Consider the following 15,433-nt stretch of genomic DNA (forward strand, 5'->3'; position numbering starts at 1 on the left):
CGCACACGGCACACGCACGCACACAAATGCGCACACGGCACACGCACGCACACAAATGCACACTGAGAGCAAATGCCCAAGTGGAAACATCAAGGCTTGCTATACCCTTTTATCACCGCCAGACTGCATCCTGTCTCTTATACTCTATAGAACTAATCACTCAGATGCCAAGAATAAGGCATGCACCCCACCTTGCAATGTGAGGAGCACCAATAAATTGCAGCCACTTTTGACTTGCAGACTGCCCAGCTGCAGAGCCCTGCCCTTGTACAGAAGTCCTACGAGAGTCCTATGGGCTCTCCGGGTCCTTCCTTGGGTGCCCACAGGAGGCAGGCTCTGTTCTGGATCGCTCCTCTCCACTCATACTTTCTGGATTCCAGGGCTGTGGCTCTGTCCTCCTTGTCTCCCATGGCTCTTGCCACAGGCCACCAGCATTGGGTTATTTCTGGACTGGTCCCGCTAGGTTGTAAACTCCTGAAGTCAAGGTCTCTGCTGTGTTCTTGTTAATCTTTATACCCCACCCTAAAATCTAGTAAAGTGCCCTGTATGTAAATAAGGACTTCCATAAATTCTGTTTCCTTGCCCCCTTTGCAAACATTCGGGGTTCCACCGAGTGCTGGAAGAAAGAGCACATTACCTTGGTGAGGTGCTGGGGTAGGAAGACAACAGGCTGAGTGAATGCTTGCTATGTGCACTTATTAGTCCTTGCTGGGAACTTTACGTTATTTACCGTCCCACGATTTGGGACGTAAGCCGCGGTACCCACGTTGTACAGATGATGAAGCTGAGATCAGAGAAGTTGCCTCATTTGTACGAGGTGACGTGGTGAGAGAGTTATGAATTCAAAGTCAGGTGCTTGGGACCGCAGGGCATGCGCTCTCTGCTGTACAGGTAGCCTTGTGGAGCCTCGGGCTCCCGATGTGGAGATCAGATATTTGCTCTATGATAGGGTGGTTTAGATGGAAAGGAGGTGTGCGTCTAGTTGGCGCTTCCTGCACACTGTCTACTTGCCATGATGCCTTGTCCTTAAGCATTGGACAGCGTTCTGCACACCCGGCAGTCTTCATAGCAAGTGACAAGGTTGGGGAACTTATTCTCAGCACCCTTGGCATGACAGTAGTTTACCAACCCATGATATGCCTCCTATGGAGCCCAGGGATTGGGTGGAGGGCTCTGGTTCCTTGGGTTTCCCCAAAGACACCCATGTCCCTTGTAATCACAGGGCAGACAGACAACTCTCTGGTCCCCTCAGCAGGGTCCTCTGGAGCAGCTGAGCTGGGGAATTCTACCCTCTCCCACCAACAGCTTGTGTTTGCTCTTTTAAAATTAATTCCAGCAAGAGCTCATTAATTCTCTTCCCTTTCCTCATCTTTATGCATACCCACCCTGCCTCTCAGTTCTATTCCCGTCTTTCTGTCTCTCTCTGTGTGCGCTAACACACCCAGGGACCCCATCCCACGCCGTTGTGCCTCGTGAGGTCTCACTGGCTGAACCGGGATGCAGGCCGTCAAGGTGACAGCAGCTGTTGGAAGGTGGCTCCTTGCTAGGGCCGGTGAGACATAAACGTTCCATGTTTTGTCCCCTGGTGTCCTTCCGCCTTATTCTTCCAGCTCTGGCAATACTGTACTCAGATGGGAGACACTGACCGGTCTAGGTGGCCAACGGTCTAGTCTGGTTCTCCATCCCTTCCCAAGCTCAGTTCATTTCTGTCCAGCCTAGCCACTGCTACGTGGCATTGCGGAACCAGAAGGCAGAGAGAGTTGGGGATTTTCCTCTATTTTTCTATCTAAAGGAACAAACTGAGACGTCTGGGAATCCAGAAAGAGGCCCAAGAGCCTCCACATCCCTCCTCCCTGCCTTCGGATATTCCTCCTTTATAGTTTCCATCCTCAGACCCAGCTCTCCATCAGTCACTCTGGACCACTGAAGCAGGAGACTTGTTGTCTAAAGCAGGCACAGCTTTTGTGATTCTGTTTCCCGTGACTGGCCTGGGTGTCTGGCGTCTGCAAATTCTTGTGTAAAAAGCATTTCTGCACCCATGAGGATTGGCTTCCAGGCCCTCGGGGGCTGAGGTAGGAGGACAAACCAGCTCAGTGCAGAGGACTTGCAGAAGCATCCTGAAACCTGCAGGGGCTGTGGCACTGGGGAGGACTGGGCCTGGGCAGGTGCTGGTCTTAAACCCGAGATGTGGATAGGGGAATTCTATCTTGACAGCTCCCCATGAGCTGTTTCAAATACTTAGTAGGTGGGGCTGGCAATACCAGGTTTAGAGTATAGTGAGATGATGTCTGGAGACAGGAGGGTAAAACAGCATAGGATATTAGATGGGACATTGGGAATAGGGTCCCTCGGAAGGACTCTCTTGACATTGGAGAAGAGCACCACGTAGAGGCTTTTCCAGTGGAGCATCTGAGAGATGGCTCCTGAAGGTGACGCAGCAGAACTGATACTGACCAGTATGGAAAAGAACTGGAGGAGCAGAGTCTGAAGAGAAGGTCCTGCCCTGCCTACTATGCTTTCCCACCCTCAATGCCTGGCTCTGCTCGGATAGCTCTTTGGTCCGGGGCAGCTCAGACAAGAAATGCAGAAGGGTGGGTACTATGTGCCTGTGGTGTACGTGTGTACCACAGGACATGTGTGGAGGTCAGAGGGCAACTTTTGGCAGTCTCTCCTTCCGGTATGTGATCTAGGGATTGAACTCTGGTCATTGGGTTTGAGTGATAGAACCCTGACCCACTGACCTATCTATCTCTTCAGCTCCTCTCTGTCTCTTTGTCCCAAAGCCATTTTTAACTCTGCCGATCACAATGTGTGCATCTACCTGACACTGCAAACCTTGTGATGTTTTCCAGAATGTTCCTTTGCCTTTACTTAGCCGCTCTGGGAAAGAGCAGAATAGGGCCAAATGCGCACTGTCTCTTAACAATGCTCCGAGAGATGGGGTTCCCTGAGGACTCCATCTAAGTACAGCCACTTCCCATCCTACCTTCCAGAAGGGTTTCTTCTTAGCCTATGCCTGCTAGGGAAGGAGGGGGTGGCTTGACCAGGGCCAGCTCGGGCCCTGCCCTGGCCTGCAGTGCTGGAGTGAAGTCATGCTAACTCCTCTCCCCCTCCCCCAGCTGAGTGTCCACCCTTCCTGCTTCCCTCCCTGGCTCCATCTGGCAAAGACAGGAACAATTGAGTGGGAAAGTGCCTCTGAACATTTCCTGTGTTGACCTACCGAGCCTATGGAGGTGTGGCTGAGGAAGCGGGGATGTCCACCCATCTCAGCACCACACGGGAGGAGGTGCTGGTGGTCTTGTTCGCTTAAAGTGGTGACTGTAACAGTGTACTCCATCTTTCACAGAGTGGAGTTAACTACTCTCATAACAAAGAAATAAGAGTATGAAGTGATGTAGGTGCTAATTAGCTTATTCTAAAATATCCCATTGTTCTCCATAAGCATAGCCAATTAGTATTTGTCAATTAAATAAAGAGGACAAGTAAGCTGGCTTTAGTGGGCAAAGGCGCTTGCTACCAAGCCTAATGGTGTGAGTTTGATCCCTAGGACCCACATGGGGGTGTCATCTGATCTCTATATGCACACTACTCTACAACACAAGATAAATTCAGAACAGTGCGCCTAGAGCCCGCCTCTGTGATAATCTGGGAGGCTCTGGGGAGTTTCACAGCTATTTGAAGAGTGTCTTGGAGAATCAGAGACCACCATTTGTATTATTAAGGTTTAATAATTTTTATTATTTTTGATTGGGTTGGGGTATGCGCACGTGAGTGCCGCTTCTCATGGAGGCCAGAAGAGGGCGTCAGATCCCCTGGAGCTGGAGTTCCCAGTGGTTGTGAGCTGCCTGAAATGGAGGTTGTGAACCAAACCACTCTGGAAGAGCGGGGGGCACTGTTAACCCCAGAGTTCTCTCTCTTGCCCAGAAACACAGTCAACTGAGGAAAATTTTCCTAGGTACCTGTCTGAAGTGTGATTAATCCATACTGCCTGTTCTGCTCTATATCAGCCCATCTGCATCACAGACAGGTTCTAGAAGATCCTATTCCTTGCTACCATCAAATCTAAAATGCTTTTTGTGGTCAAGACAAGGGCACATGGCTCAGAGCTGCCTTTCTGTAGAATTGACAACTTCAGAGGGACCTTACATTTTGTTTTTGTTTCTTTTGAAACTATGTCTCCTTATGTAGCCCAGGCTGGCCTGAAACTCAGACTGTCCTTCTGGGATTACAGGTGTACACCATCCACTGGCTAGGAAAGACCAGTGACCAAAAGCAGAATGCTTGGACAGTTATTTATAAGGGAGTGTATTGCCAGTGAAACCCTGGGCAAGGCCCTTAAAGGAGCTTAGTGTGTAAGTGGGCCAATGCTTCTCTGGGCCTCAGAGGGAGCAGGGGAAGCAGACACAGGAGGCTCCTTCCAGAAAGCAGGCCCAGACCTCTGGATATGCCACAGCCATCCCTGCCAGGCTGAACCCTGGCTTCTGACTGGAGCAGGAGAGATTTGATTCTCACCTGGCTTTGCCTCTCCCTTAAGGATGTAGAACCAGATAATTTCTCATCTCCTTCGGGTCCTACCTGTTTATATCAGCTGAGAAAATAGAAGATTGTAGAGCTTTCTCCTTACATGAAGCTACAATGGAAATCAGTCGATGTGTATAAAAAAGCTACGCAAATGTTCAGAGAATATTATTGTTGTTGTTGTTGTTACTTTGAGCTTTGTATCCCAGGTTGGTCTTGACGTGTTGAGGAGGTGAGGGTGACCTTGAATGACCTTCTGATCTTCTGCCTCATCTCCCAACTGCTGAGACTGTAGGCATGAACTACACATAGTTGACGCAGTGCTGAAGACTGCATCTGGGGTCTCTCGACCAACTGAGCGACATCCCCAGCCTCGGAGATTATTATTGATATGGTTATTGTTCTACAGAAAGAACTACCACAGAACCCGACTTAGAGCTCTGGTTCCACGGAGACATGCTTTCTTTCAGGGGGAAAGAAGAAAGGGCCATTGGCGTATGAGATACCTGCTTCTCCATGTTGCCTGCTTTAGACCAAGTCCTGGGTGGTCAGATAAACCTTCTGTCAACTCCAAAACACAGATCCTAGGTCCAGACTGTAAAAGTACAGAGCTTTTCAACATCCTCCCTTGTATCTGAATAATGACCCAGAGACCTATTATATTTATTAATAAGCTTCAAGCACCATAGCTGGGCAGATACTCATCTATTGTAACCCGACTATGCTGCCTACTACCCAGCCATGTGCCCCGTTACCTGCTGTCTAAGTTAGGCTTTTACTGCTGGGAACAGACACCATGACCAAGGCGACTCTTATAAGGACAACATTTAATTGGGGCTGGCTTACAGGTTCAGAGGTTCAGTCCATTATCGTCAAGGCGGGAACATGGCAGCATCCAGGCAGGCATGGTGCAGGAGGAGCTGAGAGTTCTACATCTTCATCTGAAGGCTGCTAGTGGAAGACTAACTTTCAGGCAGCTAGGATGAGGGTCTTGAAGCCCACGCCCACAGTGACACACCCACTCCAACAGGGCCACACCTCCTAATAGTGCCACTCCCTGGGCCGAGCATATACAAACCGTCACACCTGCCATCTTAGGCTCGCCCTGGCTGCTCCTGCTCCATCTGTGCCCTCATGGTGACCTTTTCTTCTCTCTGCTTTCTACCAGGGACACCCCCCCCCCCACACACACACTGGGATTGCCTGAACACTCCTGCCCTGCTATTGGCTGATCAGTTCTTTATTAACCATTCTAGAGAATGGGGAACAGTTTTCACACGACTTTGAGACAGGAGATGCTTCAAGAATAATGCCAATGCCAATGTCCAGACTGTATCCAGAACTCTGTAATCAGCATCTGAATTCACAGTGCACAAAACCATTCCCCAACACCAGCCCTCCCCGCCCTTTCCATTTCCCCTCACACTCTTCAGATCCCTCCCCATAGTGCTGGGGGGGGGTGGGGGGGGTGTCTCTGGGCAGAGTTCTGGAGTGAGCTTAGAGCCTGGGTGCCCTCTGGCTTGGTCTGCATTTGTCTAATCCTCATACAGTGGGGTACTGCCAAGCCTGACAGAAACCCGCGCCCTCCCTGCTGTGTGGGCAGGGCCTCTCGTTTATGATAACGATACCCTGCCTGCGTTTATAGAGCGTCTTTGCTGATGAGAGCCACAGCACTGTCTCTCTGTGCATGTTCCCATCCTTCTGAGGATACAGACAGAAGGAAAGGGTCACAGTGACCCTGGGTCACTTTGAAGCATTCAGTGATTTGCTGGAGTCATGCAAGCGTGAAGTGGCAGAACCAGGATTTTCATTTCGGCATCAGGATAGTAGCTGGAGTGAGTTGCAAGGACCCTTAACTTGCTGGCCACTGCCTCAGCATCTAAGAGTTGGATCTGTGCCTGCTTGTCCTTGGCTTTGAGGAAGGTTGATTCACGGGGACCTTGGGCCCCATGGTCCTTGAAGATCAGTGAGAACAAGGAAGCAGGAGGTGGACGTAACCTAGAGGCAGGTCTGTGGTGGGTCATCTCGTGACTGCACAGCATGGCCATGCATATGGAACAAGCCCGGAGGTTGAATACTGTGGCAATGTGTCCCAAGAGGGCGGGCTCTGGGCCAGCTTCTTTGATTGGCTGTTGGGGTCTGGGGTGGAGCATCTCCTGGCATTTTGCACCTTAGGAGCAGGTGGAGGAGGGCACTTGTGGCTCTCGCTAGAGTGGCCTGCACCTCGCATGTGGGAAGTGGACTATTGGCAGCACGAGGTTGTTCTCACACACACTTCCTGGCTGGTAAGGGCTGGGGATACAGGGCTGGGGATACAGGCTGTTGGGGACCAGGCTGTCCTGTATCCCCAGGAAGCTGGCTGACCTGGCTATTGCCTGGGTTACCTATTCCAGGAGCATCTTCTCTTTCCACCTCTCTCCATTCACTCCCTGCTGCTGACCCTATTTCCCTTTCTCTCTTTCTGTTTTAGTCAGTTATTTACTTAACAGATTTGAACTCCAGAACATGCCAAACGAGGCACACTTTTTCCTGATTCCTTCTTTCAAAGGACCCTGGCTACCCTCATGGTCTGCGTTTGTTCAGATTTATGATCCCTTCTCCCTCAGTCTCTAGCTTCAGAGCCTTCTCCCCTCCCGTCGTTCAGTAGCACCAGGAAATGCTGAAGAGGGTGCAGCCTTCAGCGTGGGGGGTGTTTGTTCAAGGAGGGTTGGCGGGGCTTGGCTGTCTTGGCAGGGCGGGGCTGGAACACAGGCTTGAGTTCTTGGTTCTTGTGTGGCCTTGTCCTTCCCACACCTACCCTCCCTCCTAGACCCATGTCCCGCTGCTGTCCCCTGATGGAGGCAGAGAGGCAGCAAAGCCCACCCGGCTGTTACAGGGGCTCCTTTGCTGAGAGGGCTTGCCTCAGGACCCAGGTTCAGAGAGAACTCCACCTGGGCCTGGTGATGCCCTCAGAGATGGCTGTTCCAAGGAAGGAAGGGCGGGACCTGTCTTCTGAAGATGACATGCCCAGGGGCTGCGTTTTCTCTTAGGTAGTGCTGGCAGGACCAGGAGCTGTAGAGAAAGAGGGTGCAAGCTGTGACACACACTTTTAATCCCAGCACTTGGGAGGCAGAGGCAGGAAGATCTGGTCTACAAAGCAAATCCAGGACAGGTAGAGCTGTACAGAGAGACTCCGTGGAGAGAGAGAAAAAGAACAAGGATATGGTGCAATAGTTCTGCCAGGAAAGGAATAGCACCCTGGTTTCTTGCCCTGTGTGTGTGCAGGTAGCTACAGAAAAGGTACCCCAGTCCAGAGCCAGAGACCTGGCCAGTTTCTAGGAGTTTGTTAAATCCTGGCCACAAGTTCACTTGATTTGTCATTTATTTTACCTATTTGGCTTTTTGAGCTATGTTCTCCTGTGGCCTAGGCTGGCCTGCAACTCTATGTAGCAAAGGATGATCTTGAACTCATGATTTTTCCAACCTTTCCTTCTTACATGTTGGCATTATAGGCGTGTACCACCAAGTCTCAGCACCAAGTCTCACTAAGGTGTCCAGGCTGGTCTTGAATTCACGTTTTAAATAGAAAAAAACAAAGTTGACTTCTATTTATTCATTGTGCGTGTGTTCACGAGTGCATACAAGGCACATGGAGTCAGTTCTCTCCTTCCCAGGGTGGGTTCTGGATTCCAGGGATTGAACGCAGGTTGCTGCAGGCGCCTTTCTCCGCTGAGTCATCTTGTCTCCCACCCCTTGGACTCTTGGCCAGGAAGGCCATGGATTTATTATCCTCCTGTCTCAGCCTGGAATTACAGGCCTCTGCCACTGGGTTTAGCTTCTGATTTATATATTTAAATACATTTATTTATTTGAGACAGAGCCTGGAGCTCATCAATTTGGCTAGGCTGGACAGCCAATGAGCTTGAAGGATCTAGTCCCTGACCCCACCCCCCCGACTCCTGCCACTTTTGAAGAGGTGACTGGGACTCAAACTCAGGTCCTCAGGCTTGTATGGCAGGACTTTTATTGACTGAGACATGTCTTCCACCTGGTGATCTATATTAATTAATTTTTTTTTTTTGAGACAGGGTTTCTCTGTGTAGCCCTGGCTGTCCTGGAACTCACTCTGTAGACCAGGCTAGCCTCAAATTCGGAGATCTGCCTGCCTCTGCCTCCCAAGTGCTGGGATTAAAGGCATGCGCCACCGCTGCCCCGCTAATTAATTTTTTTAAATGAAATCTTTTAAGCACGTGTAAGAGCAGAGTGAACAATGTCGCAACCCTCCTATACCAAGGTTTGATCATTTGGAGTAGCTCACAGCCGGTCTTGCTTTCGCCATTTCCAGTCCTCTTTTCTGTCTTCTGATTATTTTGAAGAAAAACCTAGACAACTGATCATTTCATCTCTAAAGGTGCTGACTCTTAGGAAAACGTCAAAATATCATGCCTAAACAGAGCTAACAAGTCTTATTAGTATTTGCATTTCTCTGTCCATCATATTTAAAAAATATATTTTCTTTTTTGGTTTGGCTCCAAATAAGATCTGAACATTGTGATGGCTGTCACGGCTCTCAGGTGACTCCTATCTGCGCTCTTCTCTTTCTCTCTTGTGATGCGTTGCTGAAGGAACTAGGTTACCTGTCGCACAGCACTCTTCCTGTCCTGGGATTGGGGACCAAATCCTCGGCACAGTATGTGACACTCTGCTGTTTCTGTATCCCCTGCAGAGGCAGCCAGAGGTAGGACTTGATCAAGACCAAAGCGTCTTCTGGTCGCTTTACTCGGAGGAGTGGGGCGGGCAGGGTAAGACCCTCTCTCTCCTGCGTCCGCACTATCAGGACGCTGTATCGCTTCTTTCTGTGGGATGTCTTGTTCTCTCTCTCTCTCTCTCTCTCTCTCTCTCTCTCTCTCTCTCTTTAGTTTTTTAATTTTTTTTTCTTCTGTGGGATGTCAGAAGCCTTGATGATCACTGCCTATGCCTATTAATTCATTACAGACTAATTGCCCATTAATTATTCCCTTTAATTAGACGTTGCTTCTTTGATTTCACAGTAAGTGATCACTTGCTTTAGAAAGAGGCCTCTTCCTCCGGGAGATGTTGTTGTAGGAGCTGAGACCAGAAGGCAACAGGGTGGCTCATTCGCACCCATTCTGGCCTCTGTAGGTTGGGAAAGTGGAGAAGGCAGGGAAGGTCAGTACTAGGTCCGAAGTCTAGACCTGATCCCTGCCTTGCTCTTCAGACGGATTCCAAGTTGTGGTACTGGTGAAGGGCGGCAAAGCCCGAGGCACTCTCAACAACTTTTTTTTTTTAGTTAGTTGTGAAATACAGTTCAGCTACATTTAATTAAATTAATGATTAGTCACGAAGTTCCCCTGACTGTCCATATCCTGTCCTTAGAGATTTCTGCTGCCTGTGATCTAATCTACAGTTAATAATGGATGTATGCATGTGTGTGTGCGCGCGCGCGTGCGCGCGTGTGCACACACACACACACACACACACACAGAGAGAGAGAGAGAGAGAGAGAGAGAGAGGCTTGCTTCGTTGTGGCTTACTGTCCCACCACCTTCTAAATACTTGGTCTTGGGGAAAAAAAAAAAAAGGTAACTTCTGCCTGCCTTAGTTTCTTTACAGGTTCTATAAGGTTATTATAAATATTTGAGATGAGGTCTCACTATGTATGATGGCTGGTCTTGAACTCACAGAGATCCACTTGTTTCTGCCTCCTGAGTACTGGAATTAAAAGATGCGCACCACCACAGCCTGTTATTTTATGACTATTAAATAAAGAACTCAGCAAGGTGCAAGGGACACTTTATGTAGTATAGCTATGCGTTCTCGATTGTTATGTAAATCTTCTCTTGGCAAATGGTGCCTAACCGACTGGTAGACAGGCAGCTGCTGGTTGTATGCTGTGGAGACTAGAGTCTACCTCCTTTGCTTTGTGTCTGTCACCAAGGAGGGCCATGCAGAACTCAGGAGCGATTTCTATTCTTTTCCTCCTGGCTGTGCTCATCAAAAAGTTAACAATTTTTAGGACAATGGCATTGTTTCTAGAGAAGTCAGGGTCCTTACCCTCTGCATCATAGTGAGTGGCTATGACTATCCTGGAGTAGGATCTGGCTGCCCTGTAGCTGCCTTGTCCTTCTCTGAGGAATAGGATCAAGCAGGGAAGGAGTGGGGAGGATCAGAGTTTGGCTTAGACCTGCTCCTGGTACTTTTCCCTCTTGGAGGCCTGGACTGTCTCTTACCCTCAAGAAGGTCCCCTGAGGCTTGGACCTGGAGAATTGGGTAGATGAGGCTCCTCCCCGGGAGAAATTGAGGTCCCCGAGGCCTGGCTCAGCTGTTCACCCATCTGCCCCTGTAGATCGAAGATGGAAATCTGTGGTAAGAAAATGAAACAACAACCTGCGGGGCAGAAAAGGAAGCCAATCAAGCAGAGGCTGTCAGTACCTCCTGGAGTTAAGTGAGCCAGAGGCTCCAGTCAGGCAGACATCTGAGCTCATGGACTCTTAGAACCAGCTCCTTCTCATTGGCTAGCCCTGCACCTTCTCCCATGCTGCTTGCTGGAGTTACAAGGTGGGCCTCTCGAGGGAGACAGAGAAGCAGGGAACATCAGGCAGGAAAGAGAGGAGAGGGAGCCTTCAGAGAATCTGGGAGGAGGGGAAGCCTAGACAATGAGGGAGCCTGGTTGCTGCTGCCTCTGGCATCCCAGAGGGAGGGTAAACAAAGTGAGTTAGTACAACACTATTTCTCTCTCCTGGGCTCCTGGGCAGAGCATCCTAGAGCTGCTTCTGTAGAGAGCTTGGCCATGTGACTCACACATGTGAATGGAGAGTGGTGAGCTTTGTATCCTGGGCAGAGGGAGACCAGGGAGAAGCAGAAGCGGAAGGAGCCGCTTTACCTCTTGCTCCTACTGCGTGCTGCTGTGCAGAGCTGCCTTCCATCCGGAGGCTTCTCTACCTGAGCACAGAGCTCCAGGGTGTGAGCCATGGGCAGGCCTTGACTCAACTGTACCCATTCAGGAAGAAAGGAGCCAACTGGGAGTGATGGGGGTGAGTAGGCTCCGTGAGGTCAGGCTGGACTTGTGCCCAAGTGCCAGTGCCTAACTCAGCACAGGGAAAGCTCTCTAGGAGTGTGGATGTTAGTGAAGGTGGGACTGGACGATGAAGAAGCTCGAAGAGGGACTGGTCCTTAGGGTTCTGGCAGCAGAGACTAGAAATGTGCTCTAAGTTTAAATAGAGGCTGATGCAGAGCATGTGAGCACTGTCGTGGCATTGCTGTTGCTTTTGGCTGTCCCTGTCCCTGTCCCTGTCACCACATTGCTCAGGTGTCCACTGGGTGATGTGGGAGGGACAGTGGGACAACTGTGCTAGAATCAGGAGAGTAGGCACAGGGTGTCTCAAGTGTTTTGGTGCTCCCAGACTCTTCCCTCCGGCTCTGACTGGAGTCTCTGATGCTCTCTTCCTTCCTTTTTATGTTGTGGGCACCGATGGAGCGTTTGTCCCATGCAGACATGGCTCAGTAGGCAGAGGCAAAGAGGAGCTTTATTCATTCAGACTTTTTAAGGTCATGTTCCTCCTGCCTGGCCCAAGAACAGGGTAGACCTGCTCTAGGGACAGGGGATCTGGGTGTCCACGGATGCCCTTTGGTCTGCACAAGCTCAAGGACACAGTCAGAGCTGGGCTCCGTTTCAGCTGGCAGGAGGAGGCGAGGAATGGGAGCTGCAGAGAAAGCTGGCCACTGAGGGGCTGGCTGGCTGCGAGTGCTCAGCCTGTCTCAGCAGCAGAGCAGAGGAAAGGTAAAGGGACCCAAGCTAGGGGCAGCTCGGCTGCTTGTACTGGACTCCAAGGGGCTGGCCATGGGGAGGAGCCATGATTCCTGTGGACAGAGGGTCTGCATGTCTCAGGGTAGCCTGTGTTTGGTTTTGATAGCTTGGCGTGGCTGTTGCTGTTTCTTCTTGTGGTTGTCTTCCAGTATTTGTTCACTGAGATCCTTGAGGGACCAAGTGGCCATCTCTCTGCCCAGGGGCCTCCCAGGTGCCCAGCTCAAAGTCTGTTGTAGAGCTTGCACAAACCGTTCAAACAATCACTCAAAAGAACTTTCTAGAGCAGTGGTTCTCAACCTCCCTAATGCTGCAGCTCTCTAATACCTCATGTTGTAGTGACCCCCAGCCATAAAATTATTTCCACTGCTTCTTCATAACTGTAATTTTGCTATTGCTATGAATCATAATGTAAATATCTGATATGTAAGATATCTGAAATTCAACCTTTGTGAAGCAGTCGTTTGACAACCGCCCCCCNCCCCCCCCCCCAAGAAGTTACCTTTCTAGTCAGGCAGTGTTTTGATACAATGTTGTATGTGCCCTAGGACTCCCAGGACAGGCAGTTGGACACAAGGCCTCCCAACACTGGGGACAGAGTTCTAGATTCATCTGATCAAGAAGGATTCATGTGGCGCCCACTGGTTCTTTATCAAACCAGAGACATTATCTAGGGTCATTGAATGCGATAACCAAGTCATCCTGGTTTGTTCCGGACTTTCCTGAGAAATGTCCTGTGTGTCAGGAACTCCCAGGAAAATGGAGACAGTTAGTCACTGTCTAGGGATTCTCCCTCAGCTAGCCTGCAGCCAGCCCGGTTCCCATTTCTGTTTTGCTCACTGAAGGAAAACATGTCTGTTTACCGCTTATTTTCTGTGAGATGACCTCAGAGATCTGGACTCAGAGACAGGGATGTTGCCTACCCATGATGCTCCTCAGAGACCTTGCCTGTCTCCCAGGAGTGACATCCACGCAGCTACACCTGACAGTGTTCCGGTTAGCTGAGGCCTAGTGTGGAGCAGGCTCCTGCCTGTCTGGGGGCGGAGGGGGAACACACCAATCAAATCTGTGTCAGAGTTTCTTCTCCCGAATGACACCAAGTGTCATCTGCTCATCCGGTCTCCAGTCTCCTTTTCCCAACACACTCCTAGCTGTTGTCCACAGGTCACATTAAAATACCAGACTCACAATCTACTTCCCAGTTCAGCACCTTAGACATAAAGCCCTTTGTTCTGTGGTTTCTTGTTTGTTTGTTTGTTTGTTTTCGGGTTTTGTTTTGTTTTCTCCAGAGGGGGTTTTCTTTCCTTTTCCTTCCCCCTCCTTTTTTTTTGGTTTCTTTTTATTTAATTCTTAGCTCTTTCAGAGATTCCTTTGTTGTTGTTTTTCGTGCGGGGATGGAACCTGGGGCCTTTTCCACTGAGCTATGATCCACTCTGTTTGGCTCCTTTCTTCATCTGAGTAGTGATTCAGTTTTCTTGCCTTGGTGCCTGTTCCTTAGGTCACTTGTGATTGGGGCCAAAGAATGGCCAGAGCGCAGTGTGCTGTTGTCCGGTCCTGCCCTTCCTCTCATCCCATAAAGGGGTTATTCACACAAGCTCCTTGACTTACCCTATTTATAAATCTCTGCAGCGTGTCTGCCCCTAATGACAAACACTAATCCTGTCCACTGCTTCAGCATTTGCAAATACTGAAAATAAAAAAAAAAATACCCTTCCATCTATACCCCCCAAGTTCACAGCCCCAGCTTTCCTAGGGCTGCTTGGCCATCACACCAGTGAGAACTGCCCTACGAGGAGCAGACCCTCAGGTAGAGGTTGGCCTTAAGGAGACTCACGGTGTCCTGGTAAGTGCAGCTGGGTTATAATGCACTAGTACAGGTTAGGATGGGGGATGGGGACTCCCACAGAGCCTCGGGTCAGGGCTCACTTAGTTCTCAGTTACTACACTCGTGATTGGAACCCAGACATGTCTTGTGTGGGTTTCATGCAAGTGTCATGCCTTACACTTGGCTGCTGGAGCCAGAGCCCTGCTCTGAAGTCCCTCTGTCCAGTAGCTGCCCACACCTACTCTGCCTGGAAGAAGGATTTTAGCTTCACTTTGTCTATTTCCTCCCTCCTATAGAAGGCAGGTAGCCAGACGGCCATCTCACTAGGCCACCGAGACAGACTATGTTTTTAAGATGTCACTTCACAGAAGCACATATTCCGCTGCAGTTAGGTAGCATCTGTCACCCCTCTGCCATTTGTCTTTCCACAAGTTCTTCCTGTGTGTGGCAAACACATACCGCACCTCTGTGCTGGGAATGCAGGCATGATCGTGGCAAAGGCTTTAGGCCTCTTACAATACCCTCTTTACCTCAGCTTCCTCTCTGCCTCAGTTGACCTGACTGAGGCAGCGCGGGAGAAGCGGTCCCATCCATCTCTCCAAAGTTCTCATCTTCATGGTCTGGGACACAGGAGATTAGCTGTGGAAGCCATGTGGCCTGAGTTCCCTGGATGCCCAGGCTGGCAAGCAGCAGGCACATCGGGCATGGTGTTGCTGTCTTTTCAGTACCCTAATACCTTCTGCCTGCCCTGCATTGTAGGAGTGACCGCGCCGTCGAAAGGAGCCGGTGATGCCTGTGTGCAAAAGCACAGTTCTTGTAAATCGGGTGCTTGATGGAGCATAGAGGACACAGTCCTTGGGAAGGTGTAGCCCAGGCACAGAGCTGAGCTTCTTCCAGGAAAGGGTCTGAAGATCACTGCTTTGAGCGCGGGTTTCCCGAGGGCCAAGCGTCTGGTGCCTAGCAGTTGCACAGTAGAGGGCTGGTATGTGGCAAAGGCTTCTAGTTAATGTTTGCCAAATGGATGTGTCATATGATGGCTCCAGACACTGTAAAGGCAGGGAGATTAAGTCCCATGGAAACACGGACAACAAGGTCAGATTTGGACGTAGCCAATGACAGTAAGGGAGGGTTCCCTGGAAGAGGCAGGAAGAATAATACATCCTTCAGGACACGCTACAGGATGAATGGGCACATTCGAAATCCCAAGAATGAAGGATCTCTTCTGTGCATTGGGGCTGGCGCGGCCAAACGACAGGGATGAGCTTGACCCGGGCAGGGGGGGGGGG

At 50.2% G+C, this 15,433-nt stretch overlaps 1 protein-coding gene across 9 annotated transcripts in view; it reads left to right on the forward strand.

The window, feature by feature from the left end:
• Window positions 1–15,433, forward strand: part of Plekha6 (pleckstrin homology domain containing A6) — a 143,248-nt gene that overhangs the window by 34,953 nt on the left and 92,862 nt on the right. Inside the window, exon 1 of one of the 9 annotated variants that reach the window (XM_029538954.1) lies at window positions 11,410–11,552. The exons of the other annotated variants lie outside the window; for them this stretch is intronic. The gene's annotated coding sequence lies outside the window, so the exon portion shown is untranslated. Of the gene's footprint in view, window positions 1–11,409; window positions 11,553–15,433 lie in introns of those variants that run through there. 9 annotated transcript variants of the gene reach the window in all.

The sequence above is a fragment of the Mus pahari genome, chromosome 5 (assembly GCF_900095145.1).
Source record: "Mus pahari chromosome 5, PAHARI_EIJ_v1.1, whole genome shotgun sequence".
Classification (NCBI taxonomy): Eukaryota; Metazoa; Chordata; class Mammalia; order Rodentia; family Muridae; genus Mus; species Mus pahari.